Here is a 19,769-nt window from a genome sequence, read left to right as displayed (position 1 = left end):
TAGTGCAGGAAGGTGCGTCACGAGGTCAGAAGACACAACACAACAGCTTCAGCAATGGGCTCACGCATACCAACAAGTTTGAAGATGTCACAGGATCCTTCCCGTTCCGTTCTACACATGGGTCATCAAGAACGGAAGCTGACTGATGCCCAGCAGACAGCACCATGAATTGAGCAGTAGCAGGAACACCTGGGGACACACAGCTGGGATTGTAACTGTCCTTAAAATACATTCCCGAAACATGCGGGTGCTTGTGCGCTCAGGGCTTCCAGGCATGAGCCAAGGACAGACAACACCGTGCCCAAAACTGCCACTTGTCCAATTGCTTTCCCATTCCATCCAGATTCACTTTCAATTTCCTTCATCCGTAGAATGTCCAGATTGATAAACAAAAACATGTGCTTCTCTTGCCCCTTCAGCACATGTCTGGATCACTGCCGCAGTCAGAGAGCATCCGAACAAGAGAATCCAGGTTCCCAAGATGGGTCTGCATCAAATGAAGGTGGTGGTATCTACCTTTCGTGCAAACAAAAAACCGAGTATAAAATCAAGGGATGAAACTGAGTTTATGATTTCAAAGCGTCACCCTCACAAGATACTTAGAAATCAGAGGAGTTCCTAGTGAACAGTGGTTAAACTCTTGGCTGCTGAAACCCATGAGTGGCTCCATAGGACAAAGATGTGGCCGTCTGCTTATGTAAAGATTATGGCCTTGGGACACATTTGGGGCACTTCTACTCTGTCCAATAGGGTTGCTATGAGGCAGAATCAAGTCAACAGTAACAGGATACGTTGCATTCATTCAAACTCAATGAAGTACTGATCTATTTGTCCTCGTCATAGACTTAGACTTGGCCCCAGTCTCAAAATGTCTGCTTACGACATACAAAATAAATAATAATAAAGTCATATCAGCATTTACCTTTCCAGCAACTGATAAGATTTTATAGATTAGGGATTCTTCTTTTCTATATAATAAGTTAGTTTATGCATGCACCAACTTTAAAAGTTCTCATTAGCTTTGGCAACTTGGAGCCTACCTTTCAATGAGAACATTTAAAACTGCAAGTTTTGTAAGCACTGCTAGTTGCCAGGCATCTGGAAGCTGACAAGTCAAACTAAATTGAAGCCATCAAGCTACTCACTAACCTGGAGATCCTAAGGAATTTCCTCTGGATGCAAAGACAGGGGCTCTTTCCCACGGGCAGTAGTTCCCTGTGCTGCTCAGGGGCACGGGGAAGCTTGCTCTACTATGCAGTTTGTCCTTCATCCCACCCTTCCCGGAAAACAAAAAGCCGGATGAAAATAAAATTCTGACAGTACACTGTGTTTTCTTGTAGCCGACTGACCGTCCCCAAATAAACAGCAGTTAGATCACATTTCTGAAGGCCAAGGTTTAGTAAGTGAATACAATCAGTTTATGAACCTGTCTCTGGATAAGTACGGGGGGGAGGGGGGACAGAGATGGAGGAAGAGGTACATTCCAGTCTGACACACATGGCTCAGCGGGAATGCAGGTCAACATGACAATAAGTGCGATGGCTGTAGGGAAAGATCCCTTATTTCAGAAATATGGTCAAGTTAGCAATCAGGATGTGTAAGAGCCACACTAGATTTCAGTCCTGCCCTGAAAGGATGCGTGGCTTTGGGGGGAAGGCACTTCTGCAGGCAGGTCTTGGTGAGTGCAATGCTTGACAGGCAAGTACAAATCTAAGAGCACGCCTGTGGCATCAGCGAAGTTCACAAAAGAACATCGAACGGCGGTCTAAAGGGGGTAGGGAAGAAGCAGGGACAATGTGCCAAGACTTGAGGAGTCAGCAGCAGTATGGAAGGTGGAGAAACGGCAGGGTGTTCCATACATAGGAAATGACAGAGGGAAGTCTAGGTCATCTGCACACAGCTCAGAATCACTGACGGACAAAGTTAAAGGGGAGGCGGGAGAGGACGAACTACGGTGGAGGCTCCAGTGCAGAGAGACTTGCATTCCACGTTCAAGGCTTTGATTTCACTCAAAACAACAGCGAGTCACTAAAGTGCCTTAAAGCAGAAAATCATCTAGAGGGAAGTGTGTAATTTGATGAGAAGGTGGATCCTGCTGTCTCAACAACAGCTAGCAAGGTAAGCTTGGAGGATTTGTTGATGGATAAGATCAATTGGTCTGCGTAGGGTGATTCTCAAATGGCACCCGTGGGCTCTGTTTGGATAATGAGCAAGAAGGGGGGAATCTGATGGGCAGTGGGAGAAGATGCTGCTGCTGCATTATGAAAAATTAGTCGAGAACCCAAATGAAAATGCATGGCCGACACCCGAATGTCCAAGTCCTCCTGGAAGATCACATCAAGTGATAAGAGCTGGTGAGCAAGGTCAGCCCAAGTCCCAGGGTGATCTCTGCTTCTCCCAACTCTGTTCTCTAGATTGGGAGCTCGAGTAAAAATTTAAAGGAAGGGCTGGCTCCCTATTAAAAACTTCCCAAAGCTCTTTCAAGTTAACTGATGGTGAAAATTCATTTTTGGAGCTGAGTTTTGAAAAGGGCCTGGGCGTTGCCCAGTCTGTAGCTTCTCCCAACAGTTGACTAAAATCTCTCTTAAGACTTAGAAATACATGAAGGCAAACCAGCATGAGAGCCTAAACTTTTCCAGAATCTGGGGAACTCTACCAACTAGATTCGTAAAGTTAAACTAAGAAACAAATATGAATGGCAAAGCCTGCCTCGCCAGCTGAAACAAAACTCCGTCACCCATCTGAGTAGATCTGAGGCTAGAATATCATCTGTCACCTCTTGCCTACACCTTGGCTGGGGGACTAGGGTATAAACTAACCTGAAGATTTGGCAATCGTTCCTCTATAGCATTAGTATTGTAAGATGAAATGGTCGGCGTGCTGTTCTCATTTCTCATACCAAACACTCGGTTTCTCTCCACTGGCATATATTTAGAAACTGAACTACTCAAGAAGATACATGTGTGTGTATGTGTACAGGTATGTGTGTGTGTGTGTGTGTGTGTGTGTGTGTGATGTGTTAGCCTGGGTTAACTAGGGAAATAAATTCATACGCACTCATGTGTATAAGAGAGAGCTTTATATAAAAGAGTACTTGTACATTAAGAAAACATCCCACCCCAGTCCAGTTCAAGCCCATAAGTCCTAGATTAGCCCATGTGTCTGATACCAGTCTACAAATTCCTCTTCAGACTCACACGGCATGTGTAATGACACTGAGTGCAGGAAGATCACAGGCCAGTGGGTGTAAAGTGTCCTGGATCTGTTAGGTAGCTAGCACAGGGACTGGGGCATCCATTACGCATGCTCAGAGGTTCAAGCTTCTGGCCAGGAAGGAGTGGTACACCTAGGTGGGCGTTACACCTGGATTGGTCCATCTAAGCCAGGTGAATGTGATTGAGCTAATGGGGTCAACCAGTATTGTCGACCACGCCACCCAACAGAGCCCCTGAAAAGCCAAAGGTTTTGCTCTGGCTCACTCTTTCCCAGCGCCTGCTACACAATGTAGATCTAACAGATCCAATGGGGGTGGAAGCATCTTAGCGTTGGCGTGGGTCTCTCTACGTGGTTCTTCCAGCTCCAAAGCTCTGGCTGCCATCAGCATAGCTCCATGTGGCTTGTCAACAGCAATGTCTTGCAGGGAGGAGAAGCAAAGAGTCTATGTCGGTCTGGCCTCCAGCGAGTTATTTCTCTCCATTGAGCCTCCAAATGAGGTGATCAAACTGCTATCTGATCGACAGGCTAAACTCCACCCTTCAATCAAGTTGACACCAGATTATGTAACTAACTACCACATATGGTTATAGGTGCTGTCTCGTCAGTTCTGAACCACATCAGACATCTGTGCAACAGAACCAAACCCTACCCAGTGCTGTGCCAGCCTCACATTTGTCATGTGTAAACCCAATGTCGCAGCCATTTTGTCCAGTCATCTCATTGATGGCCATCCTGCCTGTGCTGACCTTCTACAGACACACATATAAAGTGGCTTCAAAAAGTTTGTGGAAAATTCTTCTTTTCCCCCCATTTTCCATAAACTTTCCAAAGCTCCTTCACATATACAGATGCATGTATATGTATGCATACACAGGGACTCATGTATAATGTCATACAGGCACACACATACATGTACATACATATACATACATATACACAGGAAGGAAAATGGGGGCTACTAGCAACATATTGCATTCTGGAAGCCATAGAACCAACATGCCAAGCACCCTAACACAGGAGAGATCACGCATACTATGAACTCTGAGAAGCTCGGTAAAAATGCACATTAAGATTTGTAGTCACAATGGAACCAGTTCCATCTAAGAGAACTAGAAAAGGAGTAAGGGAAAATCCTTCTTCAAACAACTAAAGCAACGTTTTCACATCAACAAAGACTGGACAGTGAGCTCTGAATAGCAACTTGCCCTTCAGTTGTACAACAGACAGTGAGATCTTACAACACACAAGTAGTAACTGAACCAGGCCAAGAGCAAGCTACACACCCTGTCCAATGGCAAATACCAACAACATTCTGGACAGGCATTTATTGTCCCAGGGTGACTAAACAAAAAGAAAACTGGGCCCAAGGCAGAGCACTGGAAAAGGGAAATTGGACGACATTTTGAAGAATCAGAAAGTATAAAGTATTTTTCAATTACCAGAGGACCCAATAGTTCAGAAAAACAGTTGACTCCTTAGTAGAACACAAATGTCAGTCACTTGCAGAAAGAAACAGAAAACATATTCATTATCTTGGTCAAATACAAGGAAAGCTTCAAGCATTTTTACGTCTTTGCTCACACTAGTTAACCAGGCAGAAAGATAAGGGAAAATATTTCTTTTTGAAAGCATTTCAACGTATAAATGGGGCAGGGGATAGAATTACACTATCGCCATTTGAAACTCCCCTAGAAATACCAACAATGACTGAAATTACAAGAACGAAAGACAGCCAGCTACTGTGAACTACTGATGGTAGTCTTGCCACGAAGAGGGCACCGGAGTAGGATCTAGTCTTCTAAGACCAGATGTGCAGGAATACCAACCAGTGAGAACCACGGTGCTCCGTACCATGAGGATGTAATCAGTAACATCGCTTCTGGAAAACTCTCATGGACATGTGCCCCTGGCTCTCCGATGGGAAATAAAAAGCACAAGGACGAGATGGAGAAGAAACCTACAGCTAGATCATGAAAAGGCCTACAGCTAGATCATGAAAAGGCCTACAGCTAGACCATGAAAAGGCCTACAGCTAGATCATGAAAAGGCCTACAGCTAGATCATGAAAAGGCCTACAGCTAGATCATGAAAAGACCTACAGCTAGATCATGAAAAGCCTACAGCTAGATCATGAAAAGGCCTACAGCTAGACCATGAAAAGGCCTACAGCTAGATCATGAAAAGGCCTACAGCTAGACCATGAAAAGGCCTACAGCTAGATCATGAAAAGGCCTACAGCTAGATCATGAAAAGCCTACAGCTAGATCATGAAAAGGCCTACAGCTAGATCATGAAAAGCCTACAGCTAGATCATGAAAAGACCTACAGCTAGATCATGAAAAGGCCTACAGCTAGATCATGAAAAGGCCTACCAATAGTTCAAAAGGGCAAGGCCGAATTACACTACAGACACACATCTTGATGATGAATCGAAAAATAAAAAGCACAAGGGAATAAGTAAGTAATTACTACAAAAGGTGGAATAACCATTGATGACGATGCTGTGGACAGAAGCCCACCCTGTCCTCTAGGGTCACAAGGATACAGAATCAACTTGATGGCACAAACAGCAATACAGTGGAGGGGAGGGACCAGCGAACAAAATATGCTGCATGCAAGGGGTTTCCAAGTAGATGGGAAATTTCACTTTTGTGACTTGGTGGTGTCGTGAAGTCAAATCTCTTACTATGACTCGCCTATAAGTGTCTCTATAAACAGCGGCTCTCAACCTGTGGGTCACAACCCCTTTGGGGGTCGAATGACCCTTTCCCAGGGTCGCCCGATTCCTAACAGTCTCAAAGTACAGTGATGAAGCAGCAACGAAAATCATTTTATGGTTGGGGGGGGGGGGGTCACCACCACATGAGGAACTGTATCGAAGGGTCCCTGCAGTAGGAAGGTTGAGATACACTGCTAGCTCTAAGATCCCCCAAATGATTGAGTCATCTTTGCTAATAGTGTGCGTCAAACACTAATAGAGAGTACTGGCCCAATTAGGTGCCATTTCCCTGACAATAGAAAGGAACTGTCGCAAAAGCCAGGAGGGAGAAATGCCCGGCCATCTAGGAAGGGCTGCGATGGAGCACATTAAGACCTGTCTGAAGTGGAACAAGCTGAGCCCCAGACCAGAGCCACCAGCGGCGGCAGCACAGAGATCATGGAACAGAGCTGAGGAGCCGCACTGAGACCAAGAGATTGAGGCAGAGAGACCAGGTCACCATGAGGTGGAGGAGCAGGTGGGCTTCCTGGCCCAGGTAGGCAGAGGCCAAGGGTGCCCCCTGGCTGAGAGGCTGCGAATCAGAGAGAGAAAGAGTGGGCGACTGAGAGGAGGTTTGCTATGGACTGAGGGCTCTGTCATGAATGTCTGCTGATATCCTTAATGATTCCCGAAGCTGGCTAACGGCCCTAGCAAGCACCCCTCATTGTGCGTGGAGTTAGTGATGTCCATGAGACTCTGCAGTGGTTTGTTGAACCCAGCGGAGCGGTCGAGTGCTGGGGAGGAATGATTGGTATCAGAACAGAGAGAAGAGGGATGGGGGGCATGAGGGGGGCATGGCTGACCTCTGCATCGTGGCAATATACCTTGGGCTGGTGAGAAGGATTTCCCTAGGCCTGTGAGCAGCCAGGGGCGGTCAGATAGGACCTCAGATGGTGTTCGTATTCCTCTTATCAATGTGCACATTTGCTCTCCGTGGCCTTCTGGATCGGTGCTCCCTCTTTTCTTTCATAGCTAAGAGATTTCGCTTGTTTTAAAACAAATAGGCACATCACAGCACCTCAGCTTAGCACTGGTAACAACCGCACATGCCTTTCTGTTTTCACCGTGGATTTGTGTCCTTAAAAAAAAAAATCTGCCTTGAGATGTTCACTTACCTGTATTGAGGGTCTCCTGAAGCCCTCTTTGTCTGCGTCTCCCCTAGGAAGCTCTCTGCGGACCTCAGCATTTACAAAATGAATCCACTTTAAACGATGTTTGCAACAAGGTCATAAACAGCTTTCGTGCCAGTGCATCAATACTCAGTAATATGAGATTCATTTGCTTCTTTTCACGAGTTCAAATTTTGGCAGGAGAAGAACAAAGAAGACACGACACAATGGTTGGACAGGCAGCAACCCCTGGCTGGGAGATGCACAGTCATCAGCAAAAACGCTGTTTGGCCTGACTTTGGAGATGCAGGAAGGGAGCATGCAGAGGCCTGGGGTATCTGAGAGTTCTGCGTAGACCCGAGTTCTCGAGTGTTCCCACTGCACCGTCAACCACATGGTACTACAAGCCCCTCGGGCTTCCAACTCTAGCAGAGTCAATCGTTCAAGCCCCACTGGACTGAATTCTGAAGATCACTTCCATTTAGGGGGAGATATTGTCCAAACCCGGGATACTCCAATTTATCACAAATATTGGAATTTTCTTGACAGATACCAAGAATACACAACTCCCCAGGACCCAGTTGGTTTGGTTTATCTCTCTGGAGTAGATAAACCTAAAAGCGTAAGTGGTGTGAATGCTTGACATTTTTATTTCAGAATCAAGCTAAATAGAGCACATCAGTTAGTAATTAACATTGACGAAATAGTTTTAACTCCACAGTGCCAGAAATTCAGGATTTAATCAATGAGAAATCAATATGCATGCCTTTATGGTTGACAATAATTCACCAGCGTTTAATGGAAGCATAGCCTAGAGACATAACATAGCAAATCTGCAAATTTGGATTCCATCATATGTCTTCTTTGTTTTATAAATAAAGTGTTCTCTTCTACTCTGGTATAAAATTCTATTTTCTGTGAAATGTTAAGGAGAAAAAAAATGAGAGGGCCTCACTAAAAGATACAAAACAGGAAAGAAATAATAATTACCATGGATTTTTTAAATTAAATTTTGCTTCATCTTGACTCCATTTAATTTTTCAAGATTTTCAAAATATTTCTATGTGTAAATGTAAAATGCTTGCTGTAAATAAAAACCACTAAAGGAAGCCAATGATTGGATTCTGTTCTCAGACAAGGTATTTATCAGCACCTCCCACTCCCAACCCCAAGGAAGTCAAAGGATAAAACCACGCTTCATGTAACTGTTCAAAGGGACCACTTAGTCTCATTTACTTATCTGAAGACTATTTTGCCAAAAGGCAGCTAATTGCGGATTTTTGTGCCCTGAAGGTCAGAAGGAACCCTAGCTTCTGCACCCCTGCCCTGACACAGCATGACATCATGAGAAATACTCGTAACTGATGCTGGTCCTTGAGCACCAACTCAAAACTACTTCATGAGGAAACTTGGCAAAAAGACTGTGTACTTGGAGTATGACATCACTGTTCAGTGACATCTTGCGCAAGGTTGACTTTAAAGGGGGGGAATGAACATCTTTCTTTAGGGAAAGAGATGGATGCCTTAATATTTGAAAAAATACAACTATTTGGGGAGTTGTAATTTCTTAACCTGCCATGTGGGCGATGTGATATCACGGGCCCAGGGAACCTTGAAAGTGATCATAAGCACACCTAGAACTCAGAATCCCTGAACCTGAAGTGCTCGGCCCCGGACCTCACGTTGCTCTGCTGTATAACATTTAAATGGCTGGTTCATGCATAGCAAGCTGGCTCTAGATATTTATTATTTTGCTCTAACCAAGTGTATATGAAGGAAAGTACAGGATGAAGAACTGGGACATGTCTCATGAAGACCTGGGACTGACTCTCACAAGAGCAACTTTCCACAAAGCCCACAGCCCAGGGAAATGAACCACTGCCCAAGGAGTGTTGATGGGAAAATCAAAGCCATTTCAAACTTGTTCAGCCACAGGGTAATGTGGCCTTTCTGTCACAAAGGAAATAAATCCTAACTCATGACGGCTCTTTCTTTCTCTCAGTGATTCCTGGAGGGACCTGAAAGGTCTAAACCACTGTTAGCAGAAGGATACAATGACCGACTTTCCCGATAAATCAGACCAGATTGGAAAATCAAACTAAGAAAGTTCAATCTTAAGACAGGATGCAGGTTTGGAAGAACCGGAGAAAGGAAATGCAGAAAAGAAGGATCCACATGTGACCTCTTCCCTGGGAGAGGGACAGCAGAGAAGGGGGGAAGGGAGACTCCGGATAGGGCAAGATATGACTAAATAACGATGTATAAATTACCAAGGGCACATGAGGGAGGGGGGAATGGGGAGGGAGGGGGAAAAAAAAGAGGACCTGATGCAAGGGGCTTAAGTGGAGAGCAAATGCCTCCAGAATGATTGGGGCAGGGAATGTATGGATGTGCTTTATACAATTGATGTATGTATATGTATGGATTGTGGTAAGAGTTGTTTGAGTCCCTAATAAAATGTAAAAGAAGAAAAGAGAAAAAAATGATTAGGGCAAAGACTGTACAGGTGTGCTTTATACAATTGATGTATGTATATGTATGAACTGTGAAAAGAATTGTATCAGCCCCAATAAATTGTTTAAATAAAAAAAAAAGAAAAACAGCTCAGTCTAAAAACGTAACCATGATTGCGAAGTATTTCAAATACCCATCAATATTCTGGGTGGGAAAGGAGGCAGTTGAGAGTAGGAGTTAATGCTATCGTTTATTTTGCAAACCGACAGTTAACTTCCAAGCCGCGGTTAAAAGTCACAGTAGCACGCTTCAAAGGCAGCACAAAAATTAAGGAAAAAAATAGGGCACTGTCATATGTTTCATGACATGTAACATGTCTTTCCTTAGCTATTTAGTGCTGCCCTAATAAACTGGAGCCTGGGTGGCAGTGTGGGGACATGTTGGGCTGCTAACCACAAGGTCAGCAGTTCAAAACCACGAGCTGAGAAAAACAGAACTTTCTACTCCCTAAAGAATTATACTCTTGGAAGGGGAGGGGAGAGGGGAAAATGAAGAGCTGATACCAAGGGTTCAGGTAGAAAGAACATGTTTTAAGAATGATGATGGCAACAAATGTACAGATGTGCTTGACACGGTGGATGGATGGAGAGATTGTGATAAGAGCTGTATGAGCCCCCAATAAAATGATTCAAAAAAACAAAAAAAGACTGATACTCTCAGAAACTCACATGGCAGTTCTACCCTGTCCTGTAGAGTCGCCATGAGTCGGCATGGACTCAAGGGAGTGAGTATGCTTTGGGTTTTTGTCTTAACAAAACTAACACAAGTGGGTGGCTATCATAGAAATTGTATTTCTCAAAATCTGGGACGTTAGAGGTCTGCATTCAGATCCTGGGAAAGTTTTCTCTCAGGGTTGGCTCTGGGGGAAGATCATTCATTGTCTCCAGGTTTTTTTCCTCTGCCTGCTTAGAATTTAAGGAATGACAACATCAATTACAAACTGATAGGAACTGTCCCCTCTCAACCACTACCTGGAATTATGAGAAGCCCAGATTTCTTGTGGAATGCAATCAACTCATCGAACTATTAGTAGTTGGGTGTTGTTTATACCAGGCAAGACCTCGCGTGGTCACAAATGTCATTTTCAAGACTTGTGTTCCCTCTCTTGGCATGAAGGGGTTTGGGTTTTGAGTTTTGATGCCAAAATCCCATGTTTAAATCACCTGACTTGAACTGCCCTGGAATGTGTTACGCCGAAGTATACAGTATCACCGAAACCACAGCTAACTGATGTAATTAAGGGCAAACAGAGGAAAAGAACATTTTGTCCAATGTCCAATTAACGAGCCATGCCTCATCTGGCGATAAGCAAATTATTTGGGCTCAGAATCATCTAAGGCATTGTTCGCACTCTATAAATTTTTCTTAGAAGAACCACGTTGGCTAAAAGAATCTTCCTGTAACCAAAATCAATGTGATAAACTTGTCCACAAAACTTGAGCCTTGGATAAACAAGACTGCTAAGTATTTCCCAAGATGAAGGGGAAATCTACAACTTGCTTTTCATCCCTTATCTCATCCGAGGGTGAAGTGGAAAAAACCAGATTGTAACACCATTTGTTGTGACTGTTGTTCTGCACTGTTAAACAGAACCAGTGCCTGCCTTCGAGTGCTAACGTGTTCTTAAAAGAGGTCACGTTGACGACGAATGTGCTCCTGAATCCAAGCAACGGCATCTTCCATCATCGAATCGGCAAGTGACAGTGGGCCAAGGAATAAGGGAAGTGGCAGAAGAAGTGATGCCCTTGAATTATGATGATGCCATGTACCAGGGATGTGAGAAACATGGGCACTCTAAGATGGAAGGACATGTTGCTCCGTAGATGCAAAGATGGTTAGAATTCATCACACTGAATGTTGTCCAGTGGGAGCAGTCCCTAGAGAAGGACGGATATCGTCCTTGGTAAAGTAGAAAGTCAGCCAGCGCAGAGGAAGAGCCGCAATAAGATGGACCAACACAGTGTCTGCCTCAACGTGCTCACACATAACATACCAGGAGCCTTTTCAAGGTCATCAACACTGAATGAAAGGGTCATGGAAACGTTCCTCCCACGTTCTGAGGCCCCCTGTCCCTACTACTGTGAAGACTGCCCACAGCGAGGGTGTATTTCATTCTGTTGAACATGAAGTCACCGTTGAGTTGGAACCAATTTCAATAACGCTTAAAATCTAGTGCTATCCTCAAAACTGTTTGTGCCAAGTATTAGTATCCGACTAAACAAAAGATCAAAATTCAGTATTCACGAATTCTTTTTAAAGTGTAGGATGGCTAAAGGCCAGACCTAGATCTCCTCTCTGAAACACCCCGATCACGGCACCTGTCTCCCCAGAAGGTCGCAGTACCACCGCGAGGAGGACAGCACGGTGGAACATAGTCACGAAATATAAAAATGACCATTAAAGTATGCGGTGGACAAAACACCCCATGGGGAACTGTGGGGACTTGTTTGGAGTTTTTTAAATGAACTACTCAGCATTGTCCAAGATATTTGCTAGTCATTTACAAGAACGTGCTAATCTTTTAAAAAGCATTTAAGCCTTTGAGAGTGTTCAGGTTTAAAAAAGGAAAACAAACTTTCCCAAAGTGAAAAAGGAATAAAAAGAGTATGAAGTGAGATGCTCAAAAGACTTAATAACCACAACCCTGACGTTGGAATCTTTCAAGGGGCCTGCCTCAGCACACCAAGCGCACAGAGACAGTCAAAGCCATCCTTCTCTGCTAGCTGTATAAGCACCAGTTTCTCCTCCTCCTCCGGGGCCCTAGGAAGGGGTGAGTCATTTTGGGAAGGCCAGAGCTTGGAAGGTTACCAAAAACTGGGGTCTCAGGTGAGGTAGCTTAAATGGCTGCATATCTTGAATGGGACCACAGGTCTGCTTGTTGGCAGGACTCCAAAGTCCTTTTAAACATCACATCCATATGTCATGTGGCTTATCCACTCACAAGCATGGTCCCTGTGCTGGGACAGATTTAAAACGAAGTCATGACATATGGTCCATTCAAAGTAGCAGATTACTTCTTCTTACCCAGAGGCTATACATGAAAGACACACACATATGTGAGAGCTTCAAAAAGTTCATGGAGAAATTCCATTACCTCTCTGCGTCACATCCATGTGTATGTGCTGTTTGGGTTTGTTTTTGTTTTCCGTTCAGTCTCTCTAACCGCAGCAATAGAGATTTGCATCGAACTCCTGTCTGGAGCGGAAGGCTACTGTTGGACTTCCTAAGGGGCCTCAGGAGGGAGCGAGCAGCCCAGAACCCTTTCATCTCTGGTTGACAGAATCCAGGTCCAGCATACTCAAAGGGCTGAACTGGGAGGAGCAGGAATTCAGGAAGTTTCAGGGAAACATGAACCTCGCCTGTACAGAGTGATTTCCATTTTAAGAGAAAACCCTATACAGACCTGGGGTGGGAGTGGGGTTTCTTTCTCTTCTCTCCCTTCAAAAACTAAAGTTATTAGCTAAACCCTGGCCCTCTCTTTAACCACGTTGTCAAGATCTAACCGCCATATTTAAGCAAGAGCACATGCTCCATGGGCACACCGTGGGCAGCTTTCTGGGCATAACTCCTTGCCAAACTACTCACAGCATTCTATGCATCTCCTGAGCTTTCCACCAACAACTACCCATGTGTCAGGCGGTTTATCCAGCTGCAAACATCATAGAGATGTGATGAATTGATTGTAAAAAATCAATTACAGAAAAATACACAATAAAATATAAATCTCCATAATAGAAGCTCTGGCCAATCTCCACAGGTGATTACTATGAACAGGCATCTCCTACATCAGAATTAATGTTGGCTAAAAATTCTTTGCCAGTCCTCTACTGAGAGGTGATCTTCTAAAGCCTTCAATCCGTATGGTCTTGGTAACTTGCATGATCAACAGATATAGGAGAGAGTATGTTCTAGAATCTTCAAGGTTAAGCCATAATATGCCTTGTAACTTCCGTCCACTTGGACTTCTTGAAATGCTCGCCATAAATCCAGTGACCATATAAGAAGGCTCACTACTCTGAAAGCACCATGCTGTGAAAGAGCACGTGACCACACGTGACCACTCATGCCACATGGGGCAATGAGCTAGAGAGAGAGACACGCGTGGAATCCCGGAGCCAGCTTCAAACCTTCCAACTGTCTCAGTTCATGAAACTGAGTAAGTGAATTTTCAATGAGTAGGCCAATATCCACAGGCAGTATGGATATTGGAAAGGGCCATCGGACCCTCCAAGAGGCAAACATATGTCCCCATGAAAGCCATGCATTAGCTATAGCCATTCAAGCCCCCTTACCTGTGGCCCCGGTTAAAACAAGCCCTCCCAGCTGCACCTTGCCCAAAGCCCTCATGCACAAAACCAAGAACGTCGAGCATTGGTTGTTTATTGGTTGCTTTACTACTTTTTGCCATGAAAGCAGAACTGGATGGTCCCCAGCTACCATTACTGATCATTTTTAGCAAGGATTTGATAGAAGAATCTTGATTAAAAGGAGGAATAATGGAAATGATGGGGAAAAAACATTTCAAATTCTCAAAAATACATTTCAACTTCTCAATGAAATAGACTTTATAAAGCTATTGGGGCTGGATGAGCCCATGAAATTATTACTTTGAGGGAAACTTTAAATTTTAATCCTTATACCAAAACTGTTGCCTGAAACTTGGAACAAAACATGGTTGCAATTATGTCTTTATTGAGCATTGTATTCTTAAAGATTTAACTATGTGAGATCAAATCAGCAGCATTAATTTGAAAGTCTAGGTGAGAAGAAATTTAAGGAGCAGTGAGTTCAAGTCATTGTTGGATAAATCTGGGGAAGGATGGCAACAATGTAACCCAATTTGATGAGAGTAGCCCATGTCACTGAACTGTAAATGGAGAAATTGTGGAATTAACATATGATTGCATATTTTCACTCACACACAAGAATTAAAGTTGTCTTAATCCACTAAGATTTGAGGTGATTGGTTTTCAGCAACCTATTTCTGGAACAGTATCTTTGTTGAATTCTGAGCATATATTAACATTTCTTTTTTTCTCTCTACACATTACTCTGAATTTTGTTTCCAAATCTAATACAGCTACTCTTCATCAACTATTTCCTAATCCAACATTTTGCATTTAAAAGAGTAAGAAATACGCTACCCACCTATTTGGCACATTAACGATGTAGGCAGGTCTGGCAGTCATGAATGTCAGTACGTGAGACCACAGTAACACTGATTGTGATGGTTAAATTTATGTCACTCTCTTTGGCCATAATTCCCAGTGGTTTTAGAGTTATGTGATGATGTAATTTGGGAGCCATGTAATGGGGTAATGTGGAAGCTCTGTAACGCTGAAATTTGGTAGGAGTAATAGGCAGTTTGGCAGCTATGCCATGATGAAATTTGGCATCAATGCCATCATGCAATTGGGCTGTTAGGTAACAATGTGATTTGGTTGCAATGCAATGACGTGACTTGACATTTATGTAATGATGTAGTCATCCTCCATTCTTGCACTTCAATCTTTGCTTAGTGACCTGGTTTTGAGGACCTAACTGTATCAACGGGCAGTCGAGGGCTGCAAAAGGGAGGAAGACCCTCAGTGATATTGACACAGCAGCTACAGCAAGGGGCTCAAACCTAAATCCCTGGGAGGATGGCCCAGGCGTGGGCAATATGTCCTTCAGTTGTACATACATAGGGTTGCCATGTGTCGGGACCAGCTCAACGGCACCAAATGACAACCACCACCATATCAATAATTGAGGAGAGAATGGATTATCTCTTTCAAAATCGGTACATCTAACCCTACCTATTACATATTAAAACTTGCTGAGAATTTAAATCAATCTCATAACAATGGGGTAATTTCATTATTTTACTTTTATAGACTATGCTGAATGAACACTCTGATGTACAAGTATTTGTGTATATGGATAACTGTAGGATAAATTACTATAAAAAATTTCTCTGGGCCCAGAGTATTTTGTCTTTATAAGGAGCGATGGTTGTCTTTGTAGCAGTCACTAATTCACAGACACTGGAAGAAAGGGGCCATTGTGAAATATGCACAAGCAGTAAGAGGCTGCACAGTCCAGCTAGAGAGAATACAGAGAGAGTCTGAACTCGCATGCCACATGGCCTTATCATTTATTGTGGTGGAAAACTAGCACTATTTATAATTTTCATTTTTTAGTAATGCTTTGTAACATGGTAATGTACTCTTTTGCCAGCAATGAGTTAAAAAAAAATCTCCAGTACATATTTAGTGAAAAATTAAGAACTGCGTGTCCATTACAAAGGAAAACTGGTGATGAGTAAGTAACTTGAGTAGAAGGTTAATCATGCTTACCACCCACCGTGGGAGCCATGATGAGTCACTGACCACATGGACACAGGAGACAGCAATCTGCCCAAATAGCAGCAACGTCTACTGGAAACGCTGAGAAGTTATTTCCAGAAGATAACAGAAATATACTGGACATAATTCAAAATTATGCCAAACTGTGATCCACTATCAATAGAAACAGCTACAGAATTACCAAATATGTGTATTTGTGCACATATGTGTGTATACATAGTTTAAATATATGCATAACATATATATACTTTATATATAATAGTAAATATATAATAATATACACACCTTGTATATACAAGTATACACACATACCTTTGCCTCCAAAGTTTAACTTACCTAAATATTTACATAAGTAACTATATCTATAGATAGATGTATTAGCTATATAGACAGACAGACATATACATATACATATGTGAGGATGGAATTTAAGGTAATGGAATTTCTCTAAGATGGTTCTAAGCCCTCTCCCATCTACATATGTCTCTGCACGCGCACAGTTCCTGGTGTTGGGGGCCATCCAGTCCAGTCTGGCTCACAGAGACCCACACGACAGAGTGGAACTGCTCCACAAAAAGCCCCTGCTTCTCATCTTCACAGAAGCAAAGTTGGTTCTTCCCCCTGCAGAGCTTCTGGGGAGGAGGAACTGTCAACTTCTGTCAGGAGTCGAGCGCGTAACTTGTAGGCCACCAGAATCCTTACATAGATACACATTTATGTGTGCATGTGTATATGTACACCTCAGTCTTACAAAAGTTTGGTTTTTATTATATGTGTATTGTCTTGGGCCATTAAGCCAATTTCAACTCAGAGAGAGCCGATACGAGAGGTCAGAAATTGGATGCAGTATTAAAACTGTGCCACAGAATTTCCACAGATTTGCTCTGTTAAAGGGGCAGAACACCAGTCTTTGCATCCCGTGCAGCAGCTGTTGGGATCTGGTCACTGCTGCAGGTCAGCCGCCCAGCGCTCAACCATCGCACGACCAAAGCTCCTTTGATATGGAACAACAGATGTATGATTGTCTACATACCTGCATGCAAGCATACATACTTCATAGTAACTAATACCTTCAGGAAGGTTCAAATGGCTCTACTTCCAAGAAATCGGCCACGACAGTTCCTGTGGGACCACAGGGATTGGCCTCGCGCCTTAACGTACAATAGACAGAAATGCTTAAGTGAATAAACCACAATTTCGATGGCAAAGTGGAGGTGGCTTGCACATGCCTGGCAGTACGTGTTTTCTTGCTTCTTTCCCCGGTGTCATCTGGGTTTTAGAAAATTTGTGGACCTATTTTGTACAGGAAGCTGAATCCTCAATTTTATTGCATCTTATTCAAAATTAATTAGAAATATTTAATACAGTAATCCAGTATAATGCAGGAAATGCTATAACACGAGTTTTTGAAACTTTCAGCAGATTGAAAATATAGAATCTAAATTTGCACACAGATCTGACATGATTCCATTGGAACTTCTCTAACTGTACTTTGGACTAGCTCTACTGGTGGGACAGATCTTCTGATGAGATTCTAGAATTCCTGTCTTTATCAAGAAAAATTCAATTCAATATTCTAGCAACAAAAGATCAGAAATGCTAAAGTGTCATAGCACGACAAAGAAAGAAATCACAAAGAACCAGTTCAATTATGTGCCTATCTGTTAAGCACTTTCATTCGGCCTTGGCTGCTTTCCATAGTCAGATCATGAATATGTGTTTAAAGTTCTTAAGTTTACTGTACAATGAGGCTGTTTTAAATTTTTTGGTATTTTTAGGAAACTTTAAAAATAAAACTTTCTAAGTCAATCAATCTGTCGGCTAATAAGTTGTTCAGAAAAGTCTATACTTCTAACTATTTTACTTTCCACTTTCATTTGCTAAGTTTCATCTATTTGAACAGCAAATACTATGCTTACTCTAGCGATAATTTACATAGAGCATCTAACAGAATCTGGTTTAATAAATTAATACTCTTAATGTAAAAGTAGACCCTGTTGAGTTGGCTGTCGGCACAAACCAACATCCAGGGACCAGAAGTCACTGAATGAGTGATAGTATTCATTTCCGACTCCTTGTTCACACACTCTGTCAGTTTATATTCCAGTAGAAAGAATTCCAAACGCACAGAAGAGTCATTTGAAGAGAACCAGATCTTCGAAAGGCTGCCTGCAAGCTTGAATGCAAAAATGTTCGGTAAGAATCCAAAATGGCAAAGCCATGGTACATCATTCTAGGGGAACAGATTTGAGGAGCTTTCTCAAAAATTTCATCTAAAATTGGTTCCAGCTCAAAATTCATAAGCTGTTTTCTCCATGTACAAAAATGGACAAAATAAGTATGCCCGTGTCCAGATAAAATAATATTTCAAACAAGAATCTGCCACTGTCCTCTCCAGGGTAGGGCAGATCTATTTGTGGGTGCTAGGTGCCACTGAGCTTGCACTGACCCATAACAACCCTCTGAACAGCAGATTGAGAGACTGCCCAGCCCTGCGTCACCCTTCCCACTCTTCTTAGGTCTGAGTTCACTGAGACAGCCCCTGTGTCAATCCATCTGGTCAGCGGTGTTCCTTTTTACCACCACTCTATGTTACCCACATGATGTCCTTCTCCGGGCCCTGGGCTCTCCTGACAACATGTCCAAAGCACAGGAGATGAAGTCTCGCCATCTTTACCTCTAGGAGCATCCAGGCTGTACTTCTTCCAGGGCAGATCTGTTTGTTCTCCTGGTCACCTGAAGAATTGTTACTATTCTTCTCCAGCACCATCAAAAATGCATTGATTCTTCTGTCTTCCTTATTCCAGGTCCAACTTTCAACGCATATGGAGCAAATAAAAATATGAAGGCTTGGGTTGGGTTTTCAACCCTTTAAAGAGATCGTGTGCGGCAGACTTACCCAATGCAACGTGTCCTCTGATCTCCTGACTGCAGCTTCCTTGAGCATTGCACGTGGATTCAAGCAGAACCAAATCCTTGACAACTTCAGTCTTTTCTCCGTCTCTCGTGATGTGACCTGTGTGTCCAATTGTGAACAACAGGGCTTTCTTTACATCGAGTTATAATCCATTCTGTTCTTTTGTAAATGCTGCAAGCCCTCCTCACTTTCAGCAACCAAGATTGTGTCGCTGGAATATCACGAGTTTTTAATAAGCCTTCTTCCAATCCTAATGCTACACTCTTCTTCACATGATCCGACTTCTCTGATTGCTGGCTGAGCAGACAGACTGACAAAGAATGGTGAGCGGATACAGCCCTGATGCACATCTTTCCTGATTTAAAACCACGTCATTAGGTCGACCGTACTTTGAGACAGCAGATCTTCCTCCGTTGTATTTTGAGTGTCTTCTGACATGACAGGCTTATCTTCTGGATCTATTTCTGACAATTTTCTGCGTCTTTTCACGAGGTGTTTGATATCTGTCAGTATTTGAATGCTATCCATAACGTTTGCAGTGGCTAATTTCTCTGAAGTGGACAGCCTATTCCTACTTCAGTTTGGTCTTAATCTGGAAGCTCTGCGGAAAGCTGCTAACTCTGGGTGGCCCTGCTGGCATTTGAAATACCAGTGACATCGCTTCCAGCATCCCAGCAACACACAAGCCACCACAGTACGACAAACTGGCAGAAATGTGGTAGAAGGTTAACATCATCTTTTAAAAGATATTTTAGAAGTCAAAAGGTTATCTCTGTGCAAACTTGTGATGAGGTGTGAACCTTCTTATACGCCATCTCAACATCCAGCCAATACTTCTGAGATACTGAAAACACTAGACTTCTCCAAGTCTTCCAGGTCAAGCCCAGGTAGGTTAAGGTCAAAGGTAA

The sequence above is a fragment of the Tenrec ecaudatus genome, chromosome 10, assembly GCF_050624435.1.
Source record: "Tenrec ecaudatus isolate mTenEca1 chromosome 10, mTenEca1.hap1, whole genome shotgun sequence".
Lineage (NCBI taxonomy): Eukaryota > Metazoa > Chordata > Mammalia > Afrosoricida > Tenrecidae > Tenrec > Tenrec ecaudatus.
The sequence above is the reverse complement of the archived record's forward strand: the minus strand, read 5'-3'. Positions refer to the sequence as shown.